Below are 16,719 nucleotides of genomic sequence, written 5' to 3'. Positions count from 1 at the left end.
AAAATCCAGTGGTGACATTTAGCAGCGAAGCACTGCCCTTTAACGAAAGTCAATTGAACAGGAACACACAAAGGTCAGTGTGTTATAAACTGCAGCACAGCGATGACATGCAGGTGATTCACCTGTAAACAACACTGTAAGATGTTCTGCTGCAACAAAATGAGGGAAACGGTTCACACAGTGTGGGCACATATTCCATATACACTGAAATGAATGTCAAATCTTCAGTCGCTTTTCTCATTTAGTTCACCGTCTGATGCTCTAAACTTTTGAGCCAATCTCATTTTGAAACCTTGCATTCCACGATAGATTGATGCAACGTACACGGTCTTTGTTAGAGCTTCTTTTCAGTTTCTTTCCACTTTAAGCTCAGCAAAATGTTTTTTTTCCTTTTCATAGACACATTTTCAGAGGCTAGATGTCAGTATAAAACGTTTTTACTGTAATTGTGTTTGGCATGTGTTCTTGAATGGTAAACTTGTCTCACGTTGATGTCAGATGTATGATGGGAATTGTAACTGTTACTGGAAATCCACATTAAAGTGTTTGGTCCTGTTGACACTCAAACCTTCACTGATTTACTTTACAAAGGTTGTTTTCAAGCAGGTTGCACAACCACCTTGGCAGGCCAGAGAGACCTGGGAGGACACAATGAAACAGGATAAGTATTGCTGACACGGGTTTAGGAGCGTTGTGCCAATCACTTAACGAAATCACTTTTTCCTCTTTTGTACGAATGAAGTAATCATGATAGAAATCTCAACAAAGTTTCCTTATAAATTCTTTCTGAAATTTCTAAGAGTCTCCCAGTGTTTTACGTTGTATTAGATGTGGGGTGATTAGTGCTCATGAAATCAATTTGCAATATCCAACACCTCCAACAATCGTCTTTGGCCCTGCTTTTTCAGGGAAACGGGAAACTTTTCTTTTTTTCTGTCAAGTGAATGCATGATACCTTCATATACTTAGAAGCTTTACAGATACTCTCGGACTAATATAACAGTGGGATAAGTCCCACTGTTAGAGATTTTGCCCCACTTATAATGTAAAAAAAGCGTTATGCATTGAGTAATCCACTCTGTGACTCAGTGCTCTACAATGCAGACTGAACGATTAACTGTAATTTCTGTGAGACAGACGAGGAACAGCTTTTTGTGTGGATTGATCCTTTTGTGGCCTGATGGCTCACATTTATGTTTGTGGATTTTACTGCTTGTTTTGTGCTTTTCCTCCCTATTAAAGAAATAAAGTTTTTCTGTTTACTAAAGGTGAAACTGAAAGTTTGGCTTTAGGGTGTCAAACGTCTTCACAATTCTGAAGTTACCTGAGGCATCTGGCTGTAGGGTTTCTATAATTATGGATATTTTCCAACGATATCTGTTCTAAAGTTTTAAAGCTTGGACTTATTTTAAAATAAGTGCTGCATTTTCAGGATCTGTGGAGAAAATAAGCTTTGTTCCTTCCACTGGCTTCTACCTGTGCAGAGACAGGCGGACACAGCGCAGTCAAACCGCTGTAAATCAGCAGTTTAACTTCAAAGATAATCTCATTTACACACAACTTTTGACCTCAGGTATGCCGATAGAGGCTGAGCATCATTTATCTGCAGCCAACACCTCCTCCTTCAGCTGACGGGGAATACGTCCTATTCATAGATGCTTTTGCAAATAATGATAAACATAATTTACATTAGCATACATTGAGCAGAAGTGAAATAAAAAACACTTTCACCATAGAAGAGCTGAAAAGCAATTTTAATTAACAATGTTTTACATTTCCATACTGAATACTTCCATTAATGTTCCAGCTATGGCAAACATTCGTCTGGGGCTTATTCAATCCAAAGTTAATTAAGTTTTGTTTGAATTAATACAAATGCATTGCAAATAAAGGATTAGCATCTCTGATACCTACCACTTTTATCAATTACAATACTTTTGAAGCACAGAAATTTAATTGGAAACTAACCGGCTCTGCTGGTAAAAGCAGAAAACAACAAAGCCTTTATCGCACAGTGAAATGGCCTTGGTTTCAGAGAGTATGCAAAATGTTTTACAGCTCAAATTATCACTGCATAACAGTGTTTAGATAATTTTCCCCAGAGGATTAAATAAAACAGGTTTGACAATTTATCATAACACAATTTTTACCCACGTCGGGTACACAGGTTTGAACATAGCTTAAACCTTGACAGTACACGCTCACCATTACACACATTTGCTTTACCCCATTTCACCTTTTTTGCCTCGTGTGATCTGTCTCCTGTGTGGGTCTCTGAAGTTTGACTCAGACTTATGGTTTCCTCAGCCTCCTCTCGCTTCTATCATCAGACTCTCATGCCGCCTCCTTTCTCTCTGCCCCACCTCTTCCCCATCTTCCTTTTCCTTTCTCCTTGTCTGCCATTCTTGCTGGTGATGAGAAGCATTATTTCTCAGAGCTTTTACACCCAGGAGGCCGCTGCCTGGCTTTTGGCAGACGTTGATAAGGGATGATGCTGCGGTTGCCAAGCCATACAAATTATTTCAGGAATAAAGAGATCAATAGCATCTTTTAGCAAATCCTCCCCCCTTCCCAGACCACCGTTCATCCCGAGTTTATTTTTCACTGGCAGAACAAAAGTTGGAGGAAACAAAGAAAATCTGAGGGAGGCAAGTTTTAAACTGCGTAGTGCACCAGAGGTCATTCATAAGACAGAAAAGAAACAGAAAAACCAAATGTCAGCTTTTCTGTTTGCTGAAGGTGCCAAAGCTACAACTCGCACATGTAGACACAAAGGTGTGTTTCTGTTCAGTGTGACTGACAATGTAAGGATGCTGTATGTAATAATACTGTTAGGTTTAAGTAAAACCCTTTGCTTAGATAATACATTTGTTTTTTAATATTATGTTATTCTTTAAGCCTTTTTGTGAATTATTTTGATATATTTGTTTGTATGATATATTTACAGGTTGTTGTAGTCAAGCGTAATTTAACCAATGGAAATTATGGGATCGGGTAACTGTTAAGCATAACGGTGGCTCTGCTGTGCAAAGGATCAGAACACGTGGGCATGTAGGTTTCTAACAAGCTTTCATGAGTGAATCATGGATCCTACAACTTTTCCAAATGTGTTCATGTCGCCTACAGTAGTCCTACCACCAGTGTTGGGTCCGTTACTCAAAAGTAATGTATTACACATTACTCCTTACTTTAATTAAATGCAGTGCAGAACATTGCTTAATTACTTGCCACAGAAAGTAATTTGTCAAGGCCTTTTATGTTCCAAACACCAAAAAAAGTCCAAGAAAAGGCCGTGGGTGGCAACGGGAGGTTTGTTTGTGAACGCACTTCTGACTCCATTGTTTTAAAATCATATGTCGTTTATTTCGTGCAAAATTATAAACAAAAATCAACCAAATAACTTCTTAAAACTTAAAATTAAACGAAAGTTAACTTAATTTGCTTTAACAACTTCAAAAGTGCGTTCACAAACAAACCTCCCGTTGCCACCCACGGCCTTTTCTTGGACTTTTTTTTGGTGTTTGGAACATAAAAGGCCTTGACATTTAAGTCAAAAAATCACTTCCTAACCCTCCCGAGTCCCCATCAGACATTTGGCAAACCTAAAATATCCTCACCACACCCCTCCAGGGTGCTCTTAATCCCGTGATTAATGGGAGGGTCCATAAGCCAATAAACCAATCACTTTCCAAAACCTTTTCCAATAAAATGAATTACAAATTTACATAACAAAACTAGGTCAACATATTCTTACAACAAAAATTAATACAAATTGCATTTTATAAACATTCAACAAAAATGGCCACAACATAATTCATTACACTACTTTGATGTTTGTGTTACTCCATAAAATGACCTGAAGGACACTGTGACAAAATTATCAGTTAGCAACGTAAACCTGAAGCTACGGGTCCACACAAACACAAATCCTGAGGCTAAAATTGACAACACAACAACGTTCAGCCCTGAATGCTCATCACTGCCTTTGTTAGCTTTTTGTAGCTGCTGTTAGCATGTACTCAGCTTTAACATGATTTTCTAGCTTTGTGTTAGCATGCTCTCTGTGCAGATGCTTGTAATATTCACGTGACTGCAGTAACATGTTACTGCACCCAACCCTGCTCACCACCAGTTTGATGCTGACTGCTCGTGCATGAACACTAATGTTTCTTGCCTCTGGCTGAGAAAAAGTTTCTGTTCTCTACTTTTACATCATTTCCTCTGGGATTAATAAAGTATTTTGATTCTGATTCTAGGGTTTCTGTTACTTTGGTTGGTTTTCCTTCTGTCAAAATGCTGCAGCATGAAACAGCGCAGTATGCTCAGTCTGAGGAGACAGCTGCTAGAGCATAAGGCGATCAAGGACCTAATGCAGTTAGCTAGCAAGCTAAATGAATCAGTGAAATCCAGAAACATTTTCATAGGAGAGCATTTTTATTGTTTGCTCAAAATGTGGCCCAGATGTAAGATTTATACTCAGTCATGGCATTAAAAAATATATGATGGGGAATTGGAGTTTTAATTGATGCCAGTGTTGTAACAGGATGTGAATTCTGATAAAGTGCATCATTTTGTTATCAATGCAGATATCACGGGAAACTGAACTGTGAACCCATGTATGTATTTTATTTAAATGAACTATTTATTCCACTTGTAAGACAAAACTAGTCAAATATGTTTGAGAGGGACTGCGGCTTACAGGTCAAGCATTGATGAGAGATTAGTAAGACGTCACATTCAGTCAGAAAATACCATATACTATGTAGGTCTATAATTATTTTTAAACAAAAGGCACCAGTTTCCCAAAGGTGTATTCTATACATTTGTAATTGATTCTTTAAAAGTTATCTTACTCTGCAAGTTGAACTGACTGTAAGTCATCAGGTAATGTTACACTGTCACGTGTGCACATATGCAGTAGCTGTATGATTTAGTGAAGTCTAAAGAGAGTGCACCTGTAGCTGCTTACCTGTTTAATGATCTCATCAGCCAGCCTGAAGTGACATTTGCAATAATACTGTAGCTCAGTCAGATTTCTACAGCAGCAGATGCCTGCGAAGTCAATTCTGTTTGTCATTATAATAAGAAATGTTTGGTCTGGTTACAGATTTTTCTTATTATGGCATTTAAACCTATTATGTTTGAACGACAAACTTGGCCACAATAAACAGGAGTAGTGGCTGTCTTCACGTTTCCACCAGTCGAGCAATGTGACACATTTCCCCCAGGTGTGAGAACTTGAGAACAAAACCACTGTGAAACAATCAGGAAGACATTTCATCTCTTTCTGATTAAATGCTTTGTTCTAGCTAAACCCTCTACTCCACATCACTCACCCAAACACTGGTTCTTTTTATCTCTCCTATTGTTAAGTTATGAAGGAGGGATAAACATTTGCACAAGCTATTATTATCTAAACCCATTGACATTATTAGGTTGCTAGTACGAGGTTGGGCCCCCGTTTGCTTTCAGATCTGCCTCAGTTCTACATGCCAACGTGCTTGAAACATCCCTTGAAGATTGTAGTCCATGTTGGAATGAAAGCATCACACATGTGCTGCAGATTTGTTGGCTCTATATGCATGATACAAATCTCCGATTCCTCCAGGTGGTCTATTGGATTGAGCTCTGAGAACCAGCCATCAGAAGATGGACATGGTCAGCAGCAGTAGGGAGATACAAGGCAGGTTCGATTGCTGCTGTTTACATCTCATGTTGTGTTTTCATTTAATTCGGACCCTACCATCTAAATGTGGCAGCAGGAAAAAAAAATCATCAGCTCAGACAAGAATTTTTCAATATTCTATTTTCATATTTTCCCAAGCACATGTTAACTGTAGCCTGTTTCCTGTTCTTGGCTGACAAGATGAGCAGCCAGTGTGGTCTTCTGCTGATCTCCATATGGTACCATGTGCATGCTTTGATTGTAACGAACGGTTATTTACTGTTGCTTGCCTACTAGCTTGAAACAGCCTGGCAATTATCACCTGAATTCTGGCATCAAAAAACATTTTAGCCTAGAGATCTGCAAGTAACTGGATATTTTTGCTTTTTTGGAAGATCCAGTGTAAACTCCAGAGATGGTTGTGTGGGAATATCCCAGTACATCAGTTTCTGAAATACTCGGACTAACCGTGCCATTTTTAAAGTCTCTTAAATTACCTTTCTTACCCATTCTGATGCTTGAACTCCAGCAGACCACCTAAACCATGTCTACATGCAGGGAATTGTTGCCATGGAATGGAATTGAGCAGTTGCACAGGTATACCTAGTAAAGTAGATGGTGAATCTATAGTTAAATTTTAAGTTTGAATGACCTGTAGTAGCCTAGTGTGGTTAATAAAAAAAAAAAAAAAAAAAAAAGTGCTGGTGTCATTACCCTAAATGGGTGAAATGTAAAGAATTGCACTTTCTAATGTTTTATAATGTATTTTGCCCCATTTAGGGGCAAAATACAAACCAGGTTTTGTTCTTAAGTCTAAATAATCAGTGAGTAAGCGGTGGGAGGCTCATTAAAAAGTAACATTTGTTAACTCTTTAATTAAACATGATTCAAAATAAACAACTCCACATTCTGAGATTTATAATGATTTTTTGGAATTCATATTTCCTACTTTACAAACAAATCCTGCAGCAGTTTACAGTTTTCTTTAATAATGAGATTTTTTGTTTCATTGTCAGTGGCACCAAATATTTGCTGAACTTTTCATCCAGCTCTCCTAAATGGTTTATTAGTTAAGGTCATTCTGGTGCCAGTAGCACTATATTTCTACATATATCCTGCTTATGTGCCACGGATAATGATCTACAGAATCTCTCATACATCTTTCTGTGTAAATGAAAGAAACGGCTGGACATGATGGGATTTCTACAGCCCTAAATGAGACATGGGAATGAATGATGGAGCATTAGGACGGTAGTCTTTGTCATCTTCGGCCATGTTGCAGCTTCATATCAATGTGCTAAATGGCCCATTATTCATCATTGGAAATCAGTGAATGCGTGGGTGTATATGGAAGTGTGCGTTTGTGTGCGTGCGTGCACAAAATGATGCCTAGCCTCTATGCATGCCTGAGGTTTCTGTGTAGGCAGGCTTTTGTAAAGAAATACTGTACAGGAACTTATCACATCACCCACTCTGGTTATTACATTGCTACGTTTCCCTTTTCTTGTTACCTTTAAAAAAATAAGTGAAATGTGAGACAGAATGGTATCCTTTGCAGTTTTAAAAATTAATGTTGACAAGTGAGGGCTTGGTATTTCTTTATTTTTCTGAGGAAAATCTTACATTGTGACAAGATACGGAGATAAGTGTGTGTTCTGTTTTTTTAATATATCCATGTCTTGTTATGTTTGCTACCATCTAAAAGAATAGTTATTGTGTCAAACGCACAGTTTCATTACAAAAGAACAGCTTCTGGAAAGATGCCCTTGAAAATGGCAATGAACCCCTAGCTGCTGCAGTGGTGTTGAACACAACTCGAAGTGAAAAGTGTTAATGAAAAATATTAAGTCAGACCTAGGCAGCCTAGAGGTTGGATAATGACTGAAAGGTTGCCAGTTTGGGTTGAGAAAAGAAATAAAAAGAGCTCCCTGCTCCCTCAACAACTGCTGCCAATTTGTCCTTGAGCTGAGAAGGAAACCCCAAATGGCTCCAGTGGAACTGCTCAGCGGCTAATGGCAGAAGATTGGTGACTGTTGTGGGCAGCTCCCAGATGGGGATGTAAAATGTGTGCTTGCTGCTGTGCAACACTTTACTGAAAGATTTTGCAAGCTTACTCAAATTTCTGCAACATATTTGAACCATTTGTAGAACACAGTGGAGTGTTTAGTTGCAATTTACTAAAAACTGTATTATTTTGTCTGTAAGCAGCACAGCATAGAATTACATCCATCAGTTTTCTTCCACTTATTCAATTTACTGGGACCAACACAGTTTTCACTAACAGGTGGTATTTACCAAGTGTTTGTTGATCAGTCTCTAAACCCTGCACGATTGGGGCTTTAGTAGCCGATTTCACAGCAACTGCGAGTAATCTCTGCTAACAACTCTCAACCGGTCATGGAATACACATTATTTTTGTAGAAACTGGTGGTTGTCACCAACTGGTCTCATGGCCCATGTGACTGGAGTCACTGGTCTTGTTCCTGACCTGATGCGCCATCTTTTGGCTTGATCGCCACCAGAGATCCTCAACTATGAGATTCTGCTGGTTTGACACAGAATTTTGTGCTTTGTTACAGTTTTGTTTGGGAACATTGGTCAACAGTGGCAATAGTAGCAGCTGAGTTGAAGCTAAGAAGAAACCCCATGTGTCTCCAGTAGCAGTGCCCAGCAGCTAATTATGAAGCTGGAAGTTTACTCCTGCTAGTGGAGACAGGTGCAGCAGAGCACAAGGAGATTTGAAGGGCGAAAAACAACAAAATTTAAAGAATGTTTTACTTTTTTAATAGCACAGTCAAAGAACTACATCCTATATTATGTATAGGATGTTACGTACTATATTACGTCCATAATTTATTTCTATATTCCAGCAGGGTGAAATTCGACTGGTGAAAACACAATTTACAGATAACATATATGCTTGTTATTTTGGCTTGTAAACACAGATGCTAACCCTAGCTTTAACCTTTTAATGTGTTATTTTAATGCTGTGTAGTAACAAATAACCTCAAAATGCCAAATGCGCCTAACGGGTATATTATTCATAAGTTATCCCATGTTGTACAGACAAGAGTCAATTATTAAGTCCTGGGGCGATCGTGGCTCAAGAGTTGGGTGTTCGTCTTGTTATCAGAAGGTTGCCGGTTCGAGCCCTGGCTCGGTCGTTGTGTCCTTGGGCAAGACACTTCACCTACCGCCTACTGGTGATGGCCAGAGGGGCCGATGGCGCGATATGACAGGCCTGACAGCCCCAGGGCAGCTGTGGCTACAACTGTAGCTGTCTTCACCAGTGTGTGAATGTGAGAGAATGAATAGTGGTATTGTAAAGGGCGAAAAACAACAAAATTTAAAGAATGTTTTACTTTTTTAATAGCACAGTCAAAGAACTACATCCTATATAATTTATTTCTATATTCCAGCATGGTGAAATCCAACTGGTGAAAACACACGATTTACAGATAACATATATTCTTGTTATTTTGGCTTGTAAACACAGATGCTAACCCTAGCTTTAACCTTTTAGTGTTTCATTTTAATGCTGTCTAGTAACAAATAACCTCAAAATGCAAAATGTGCCTAACGGGCATATTATTCATAAGTTATCCCATGTTGTACAGACGAGTCAATTATTAAGTCCTGGGGCGATCGTGGCTCAAGAGTTCACAGTTCGTCTTGTAATCAGAAGGTTGCCGGTTCGAGCCCCGGCTCGGACAGTCTCGGTCGTTGTGTCCTTGGGCAAGACACTTCACCTACCGCCTACTGGTGATGGCCAGAGGGGCCGATGGCACGATATGGCAGCCTCGCCTCTGTCAGTCTGCCCCAGGGCAGCTGTGGCTACAACTGTAGCTTTCACCAGTGTATGAATGTGAGAGAATGAATAGTGGAATTGTAAAGCGCTTTGAGGGGACCTGAAAAGCGCTATATAAATGCAATCCATTATTATTAATTAGTTTAGCTTCACATAAGATGGGAATTGGGAGGGTGCGTTTGTGTGTGTAATTAACACACTGTATTTCATTTGTTTTGTCCATAGAAAAACTAACCTGTATAAATGAGTTTTCCTAAGCGGAGCTGTCTGGCTTCTGAAAATGTTTCTCACAGAGCAAGGAGAGTGTTTTTTGCCGTTTTTCTGCCTAAACCAATAATTTGAGGTGCAAAGCCCACTTGTCAAAGCAGACATACCTATGACCTTTGGTATGATTGAAACGAGCCATGGTACGGCACATCATATTATTTGATGTCCTTGCCTTGATCGGTGCAATCATTCAAGCATTAAATGTCTACTTTATAGCTATTCTGAATGTCACTCTCCCTAGTTCATCTTTTTGAAAAGGAAGGTCTTCAGTTTTGAGTGAGCAACCCTGCGAAGCAGAGCACAACTCAATCCAACCTATTCTACACAATTTCACAGCACAAAAAGAGGTGAAATGCTCTGATTTCTTTCTCTACATTTTTGATTTACTATTAAACCAAACAATTGCTGACAGACTGTGTCACCCACGGTCTTGGTAAAGATAGCAGAGCACTTTCACGGGAGGCATAAGAGGTGAACTCAGTTCAAAGTCTATCATTATTTGATGCATTTGTCTCATACAGCTTCTGCTGTAAGCACCTGTAGTGCTTTTTTACGTTGTCAGTGCCATCTTAAAGTTCTTTAAATTCATTTTTTGACTCACTGTGACAACAAATTAGTGTCGTCTAATATCGTCGAATTAGACGAGTGTCGTCGAATGTTCAGTTCTGACAAGATGACCGTAAAAATAACAGTGAAATAACAAATGAAGATAAAATACTTCTTCCTCAAAATTCAAATAAGAGCTTTAAAAATTGAATAGCTAAATTTAGAAATAACTCAATGAAGTCAGTTATTCATGACGTACAAAAAGTACAGTCAGATGACTGTAATAAACGCCTTGTATTAGGTCAACTGACTCATTTCACTGGAAAAAAATCTACATGAAATTTGTGAAACTTCTAAGCCAGAAAGATCAAAAACAGCACGGTGCAAAACACATGCACTACTTTATATGTATAGAAAAGCACCTCCAAGTCGCATTTGGCATTCATTGGAAGGCTGCGTAAAGCAGACGGGATAAGTGCCTTTTTCTTCTTCCAGAACCATGACAGCAGCATTTTATGTCACCTTAGGATGTCTGCTGCAGTTATACTGGAGAATTAGTACAGGTAGAGAAAGATTACATTGATGGTCATGGTTTTACTAGTTCAAAAGTACATTAGAATATTGGTTCATGGTAAAATACCTGTTTGTAGTGTGTTTGGTTTTGCTATACTAATTTGTTATGACTGTGTGTAATATGAAAGGATTAAAGGGTATCATTTGTAGCTGTAGTCCTTCTCAGTATGTAGCATGCCTCGGCTAACTGTTGTGATTTTACAGCTCACGTTTTTACTTTTTCTTTTGAATCTTCCGGTTCTATTTTTGGCCACAATACACATCCCACTGGATGCTGTCTGCTCAGCACTAGTTAAAAACCAGCTGATGAAGATGAACAGCTGGTGCTAGCTGGTGCTAGCTGGTGCTGGATGGCTAGCACCAGCTAGCACCAGCTGGTTAGCTGCTAGGTGCTTGTTGGCTGCCATGTGCATCCGCTGCCAGGGCATTCATCTGATTCTGTCACATTGCAAACTAAATAGCTGTTATCATTTTATCCTTAGGTTATCTAAGTGTTTGTGACCTGTTGTTGTACACAACAGTTGATTATTCATGACCTTTGGAAAAATAGTTTGAGAAACAAATCGCAATTATTTTAACCCCCAAACTGGTTGATTTTTAAAGAAAATAACTGCAATGTAACAGAATAAGAAGTTTTAAGTTACTGTCAGAGTTACAACCTTACCCTGGTTATTATTCCTGACGTTTTTCACAGCGGCTTTTTCAGATCTGGTACCACCAGTGTGTTTTGGGTTTTTTTTGTTTTGTTTTTTTTGTTTTTTTTTTTAATCTATATAAACACACCTATTGTATGTCCATCTGGCAAACAAGAATACTTATTATTCTTCCTTTTCAGCTCAACACTGGCAACTGGAATTATCATGTTAAGGACACAGCTGCTGTTGGGCAAAATGAGCCAAATGCCTGAAATGGTGCTGCGTCAAACCTTCTATTAAAACAAATGCAGAGAGTGGGTGGTTACACTTAGCGCTTATTCACCATCTGAAAATATAATTATAACAACAGCTGACACCATTGTTCTCACTTTAAACTTTTCTTTGAGGCTGCCAACACCTGCCGGGGTGAATTATACTAATGACGAGCACTCAAAGTCACAGTGATTGACATTTATCTGAGTTCACTTCCACTACACATAATGCGTTTTATTTTTTTCTTCTTCTCTCCCACCCTTAAAACCTGCGCCTTTTAGTTTGCTTTCCTTGCGAATTTATTTATGCATCTCCAGGTGACGGTGACTGGCAGAGAGCAGAGACTGTGAGACAAACAAAGAATTAGAAAAGCCACAGTGAGAAGAAGAAAAAGTTGAGAAAGGGGAAAGCAGAGGGGTGTGAAGTCTCATTTAGCTTCAGCCGCAACAGAATCTTTCAGCTTCACTGGTTGGTTTTGATAGAACAGGAACAGCCGGGCTCCCCCACAGAGAAAGGGACCAGCACAGTGAGATGAAATAGCTTTTTCAAAACACCCTGATCACGCATTACAGCAAATTACTTCCCATCACACTGAAAAAAAGAAATAATAAATAAAAGAAATCAGTGTGCATATTCAGTGAACCATGGCACTACAGTCTGTGATGGTGCAATGTGGAGGCTGATTTGTACTATACAAATGAGGATCCGGGAAGTGTGTGATTGTAAGGCGAAACTGCATACATATAAGTTTTAAGAAGGGACTTCAAATAAAAGTTGCATTTAATAGACACGTCTATGGCTATTACGTCTTGCGATGCACTTCATGTATTCATTAAGCCTGATCCATATTGCTAATTAACTTCCCCTGTGTGAGGCTTATCTCAAATTGCCTGTGTGCTGCACAGCTGTTCAAGAAGCATCTTTAAAAACTCTAAGCTTTGTAAGAAAGTCTCCTAAAAAAATATCCTGCCTCGGGGAATTTTTTTTTTTTTTCCTACACCATGCAGTGACTTACAAGAAACTTGGATGAAAGCGGTGAATGTCAACTGTTCCAAAGTTATGAGTGGAAATTATGCATGCGTCAATGTGTCTGTAACTGGCAATTCAGGAGGCTCAAACTGGAAGGGGCTCCAACATTGACACGGCACTCCTGGTGCTCACCCAAATAAGCATCCCCTGTTTTTGTGTTTTGCTTATCAATTTAGTGCATAATGTTTACTTAAATAAAAAAGAACAAAATTAAAGTGTTTTGTTCAGTTGGCATGTTGGTGCAATGGTCCCACAACAAGAAGGTGAGCTGGTGTCCTCCTGTCTGCATGGGGACTTTGGCTTCTTCCTGTCTAACTGGTGATGGGTTGTTTTGGTCTCTCTCCATTGGCCCTGTGACAGACTGGTGACCAGCACACGGGGTATCCCCCTTCTTAAGAACTGGGATGAGCTCTGCATTAGTGTAAAAATATGAATGGGTGCTCTGTTTCTTAAATGCTCATATTAATTATGGCCAAATATTTGAATAATTAAAAAACTTAAACAGTAAAAAAATGAATTGAACAGTGTATATCCAACAATTTGCTGTCAGCTAGAAAGCTCTGATTCTGGCTTTTTATGGTGTCCAACTAAAAACAACCAATTTTTTATTATTAGGGATCTTTCTTGTTCAAAATTTTAAGATAAGAACAAATGCAAAAAAACCTTTTTTCCATCTGAATTTTTTAGTAATGAATCTTTCAGCTCATAATAATGCCAGCGATTATTGGACGTTATGTGACAGTTTTTAAGTTTGAATATTTGCTACAAAAACATGTTAAATAAGAAATTTATATACATTTGATTTATTTAAAATGAATGTTATCATGAAATAGTTTTCTGTTACACTGTCACTTTGTGGTTAAACATTGTATTATATATGATGGGTAAGTGCACATAAGCTGCTGATTGTGCCTACACACTGTCTAATATAGTCGGGCTTTCTCTCTCTCGCTCTGTTCTTTATCTTTGACTGACTGACTGAATGTCAATGAGAACAGATGAATTTTAATGCGATCATCACAGCTACACACCTCCGTCTATTAGCCCCACCAACACACGATTTTTTTATTTTTTTATTTTTTAGATTGTAAGGACCAGTCAAATGGCATAAAAGGCAGGTAAATGGGAACTAAAAACAACTTTTTTTTCCTTTTTTTTCTTTTCAGACGATAGAGCCTGCACCAACGCTCAGTATGAGATGAACAAGAATTGTCTTGAAGTGTTAATTGCGCAAAGGTACTCTAGTAGTAGGAGTCCCAAAATAAAAATAGCTGGGGGCTGAGAATTGTAGTAATCATAATAATAATCATAATAATAATAATCATAATAATCTCTTCTACAGTGTAAGAAAAAAAGTCAGTGGATTTCTGTGCGATATAAATATCAATCGACAAAAAATATTATGACTTCTTAGTATTTAAAAGGTACCAAACTCATATTTACATATTTGACTTTGCATTTTCCCTTGCTGACACCACACCAAAAGCCTCATAGAATAGAATATCTATGTGCTTTGCAATATATACATTTAAATCTAAATGAACAAAATAAATGTAAATATGTTGCCAGGCTTGTGACACTTGTTTGCTTCACTCATGTATAATCACAGGTGTGTGTGTGTGTGTGTGTGTGTGTGTGTGTGTGTGTGTGTGTGTGTGTGTGTGTGTGTGTGTGTTTTGTTTGGTTTTTTGTAGTCTTCAATATATCGGTCTTTATATCAGGTTTAATAAATGACATCTTTCAGGCAGATGAGTTGCTGAAATTGGTTTCAGTTTTGGACATAAACCAGCAGGTGGCTCTATAAAAGCTGAAGGATCTATTGTGTTGAATCTACACAATCCTCTGAGAGAGCAGGTGAAAGCAAATGTCAGACTGCACTTGCACATTCAAATGCAACAATATTATTAATATCCATCAATAGTAGCGCAAATTGTTTTGTAACCAAGTATCTCACATATAAGCAGAAAAGTTAAACCATCTATTTAAACAGCATTAAAGACAGAAACCTCTGACTGAGCTGTGGTTTACACCTCGGTGTAAAGTAAAGGGAGCACTCAGACTGCCATTAATCTTTAGTGCTCTCTGAACATCTCGAAAGGCCTTCATTATACCAATGAGGCTCGACTTTAGACCAAAGTACTCAGAAAACTTTTTAAGATAAAATGGTCAGCACTGTCAAATAGTTCTATTTGGTCTAACGAATACAAACTCTGTGCCATAAGTACCAGAGGAATCCAAACATTGCTGATTAAAGGCACAGCAGCCCTGTGTATACTTGGTTTTAAAATGTTTCTTGCACAGGCGGATTGTAAGTGCAGAGACATAATCATTCACACTGCGTATCAAACTAGACTTGTCCAGTTGAGATTTCATCACTCAAGATGACTTTGAAAAGCAAATATAAATGTGGCCAGAGCCTTACCAACCAGTCTGAGCCCTGAAACATGCTTTGTAATGTAAACAGAGATGGGCTAGACAGTTTCTGTCCTCAGTCTTATTTCTTCAGAAGCACAGTTATCACAGCTCTTCTGCTCATCAGAGGTAGAATCAGCTGTTCAAAGCTTTCACTGTAAACATCAATAGGATCTGGACTGAATTCACTGAAGAAGTTCTTCTAAAACAACTTGGAAGATCAGGGCTCAGAACAGAACTCGGAACATCCTTCCACAAGTTTCTGAGAATTCTTCTCCAATAGCAGACCAGAAAGAGGTGATGTGCTAACTCTATATATTCCCAATCTCTAGTCCCATAAAAAACTTGGACGGAGCATGTATCAGGTTGATGGTCTGGATTCATCAGCAAGGTCTAATAATGAACTGTTGACCGAGCTGAACTGTCTCTTGTCCCACAAGTGTCATAAAGATAAACTTCTTTTAAGGCTTTTCCTTTAGAATATCTAAAATACTTTTTTTTTCTGCCAAACAATTAGTTACCTGGGAAGGGGAGTAAATTATTCTCATGAGACGTTACTCTGTCTTCTCTATGTAAACTTTTTCACTAATTCCTGTATTTCTACTGTTAATCGCTCTCTCAAAGCCGAAAAGAAAAGAACTAGTCAAAGTGTCACTTACATACAGTGGGGCAAAAAAGTATTTAGTCAGCCACCGATTGTGCAAGTTCCCCCACTTAAAATGATGACAGAGGTCAGTAATTTGCACCAGAGGTACACTTCAACTGTGAGAGACAGAATGTGAAAAAAAAATCCATGAATTCACATGGTAGGATTTGTAAAGAATTTATTCGTAAATCAGGGTGGAAAATAAGTATTTGGTCACCTCAAACAAGGAAAATCCCTGGCTCTCACAGACCTGTAACGTCTTCTGTAAGAAGCTTTTCTGTCCCCCACTCATTACCTGTATGAATGGCACCTGTTTGACCTCATCATCTGTATAAAAGACACCTGTCCACAGCCTCAACCAGTCAGACTCCAAACTCCGCCATGGCCAAGACCAAAGAGCTTTCGAAGGACACCAGGAAAAGAATTGTAGACCTGCACCAGACTGGGAAGAGTGAATCTACAATAGGCAAGCAGCTTGGTGTGAAAAAATCAACTGTGGGAGCAATCATCAGAAAATGGAAGACATACAAGACCACTGATAATCTCCCTCGATCTGGGGCTCCACGCAAGATCTCATCCCGTGGGGTCAAAATGATCATGAGAACGGTGAGCAAAGATCCCAGAACCACACGGGGGGACCTGGTGAATGACCTGCAGAGAGCTGGGACCAAAGTAACAAAGGTCACCATCAGTAACACACTACAACGGCAGGGAATCAAATCCCGCAGTGCCAGACGTGTTCCGCTGCTGAAGCCAGTGCATGTCCAGGCCCGTCTGAAGTTTGCCAGAGAGCACATGGATGATACAGCAGAGGATTGGGAGAATGTCATGTGGTCAGATGAAACCAAAGTAGAACTTTTTGGTA

This window comes from Neolamprologus brichardi, chromosome 15 (assembly GCF_056152115.1).
Source record: "Neolamprologus brichardi isolate AB-2024 chromosome 15, ASM5615211v1, whole genome shotgun sequence".
NCBI classification, from domain to species: Eukaryota; Metazoa; Chordata; class Actinopteri; order Cichliformes; family Cichlidae; genus Neolamprologus; species Neolamprologus brichardi.
Note: the sequence above shows the minus strand (reverse complement) of the source record.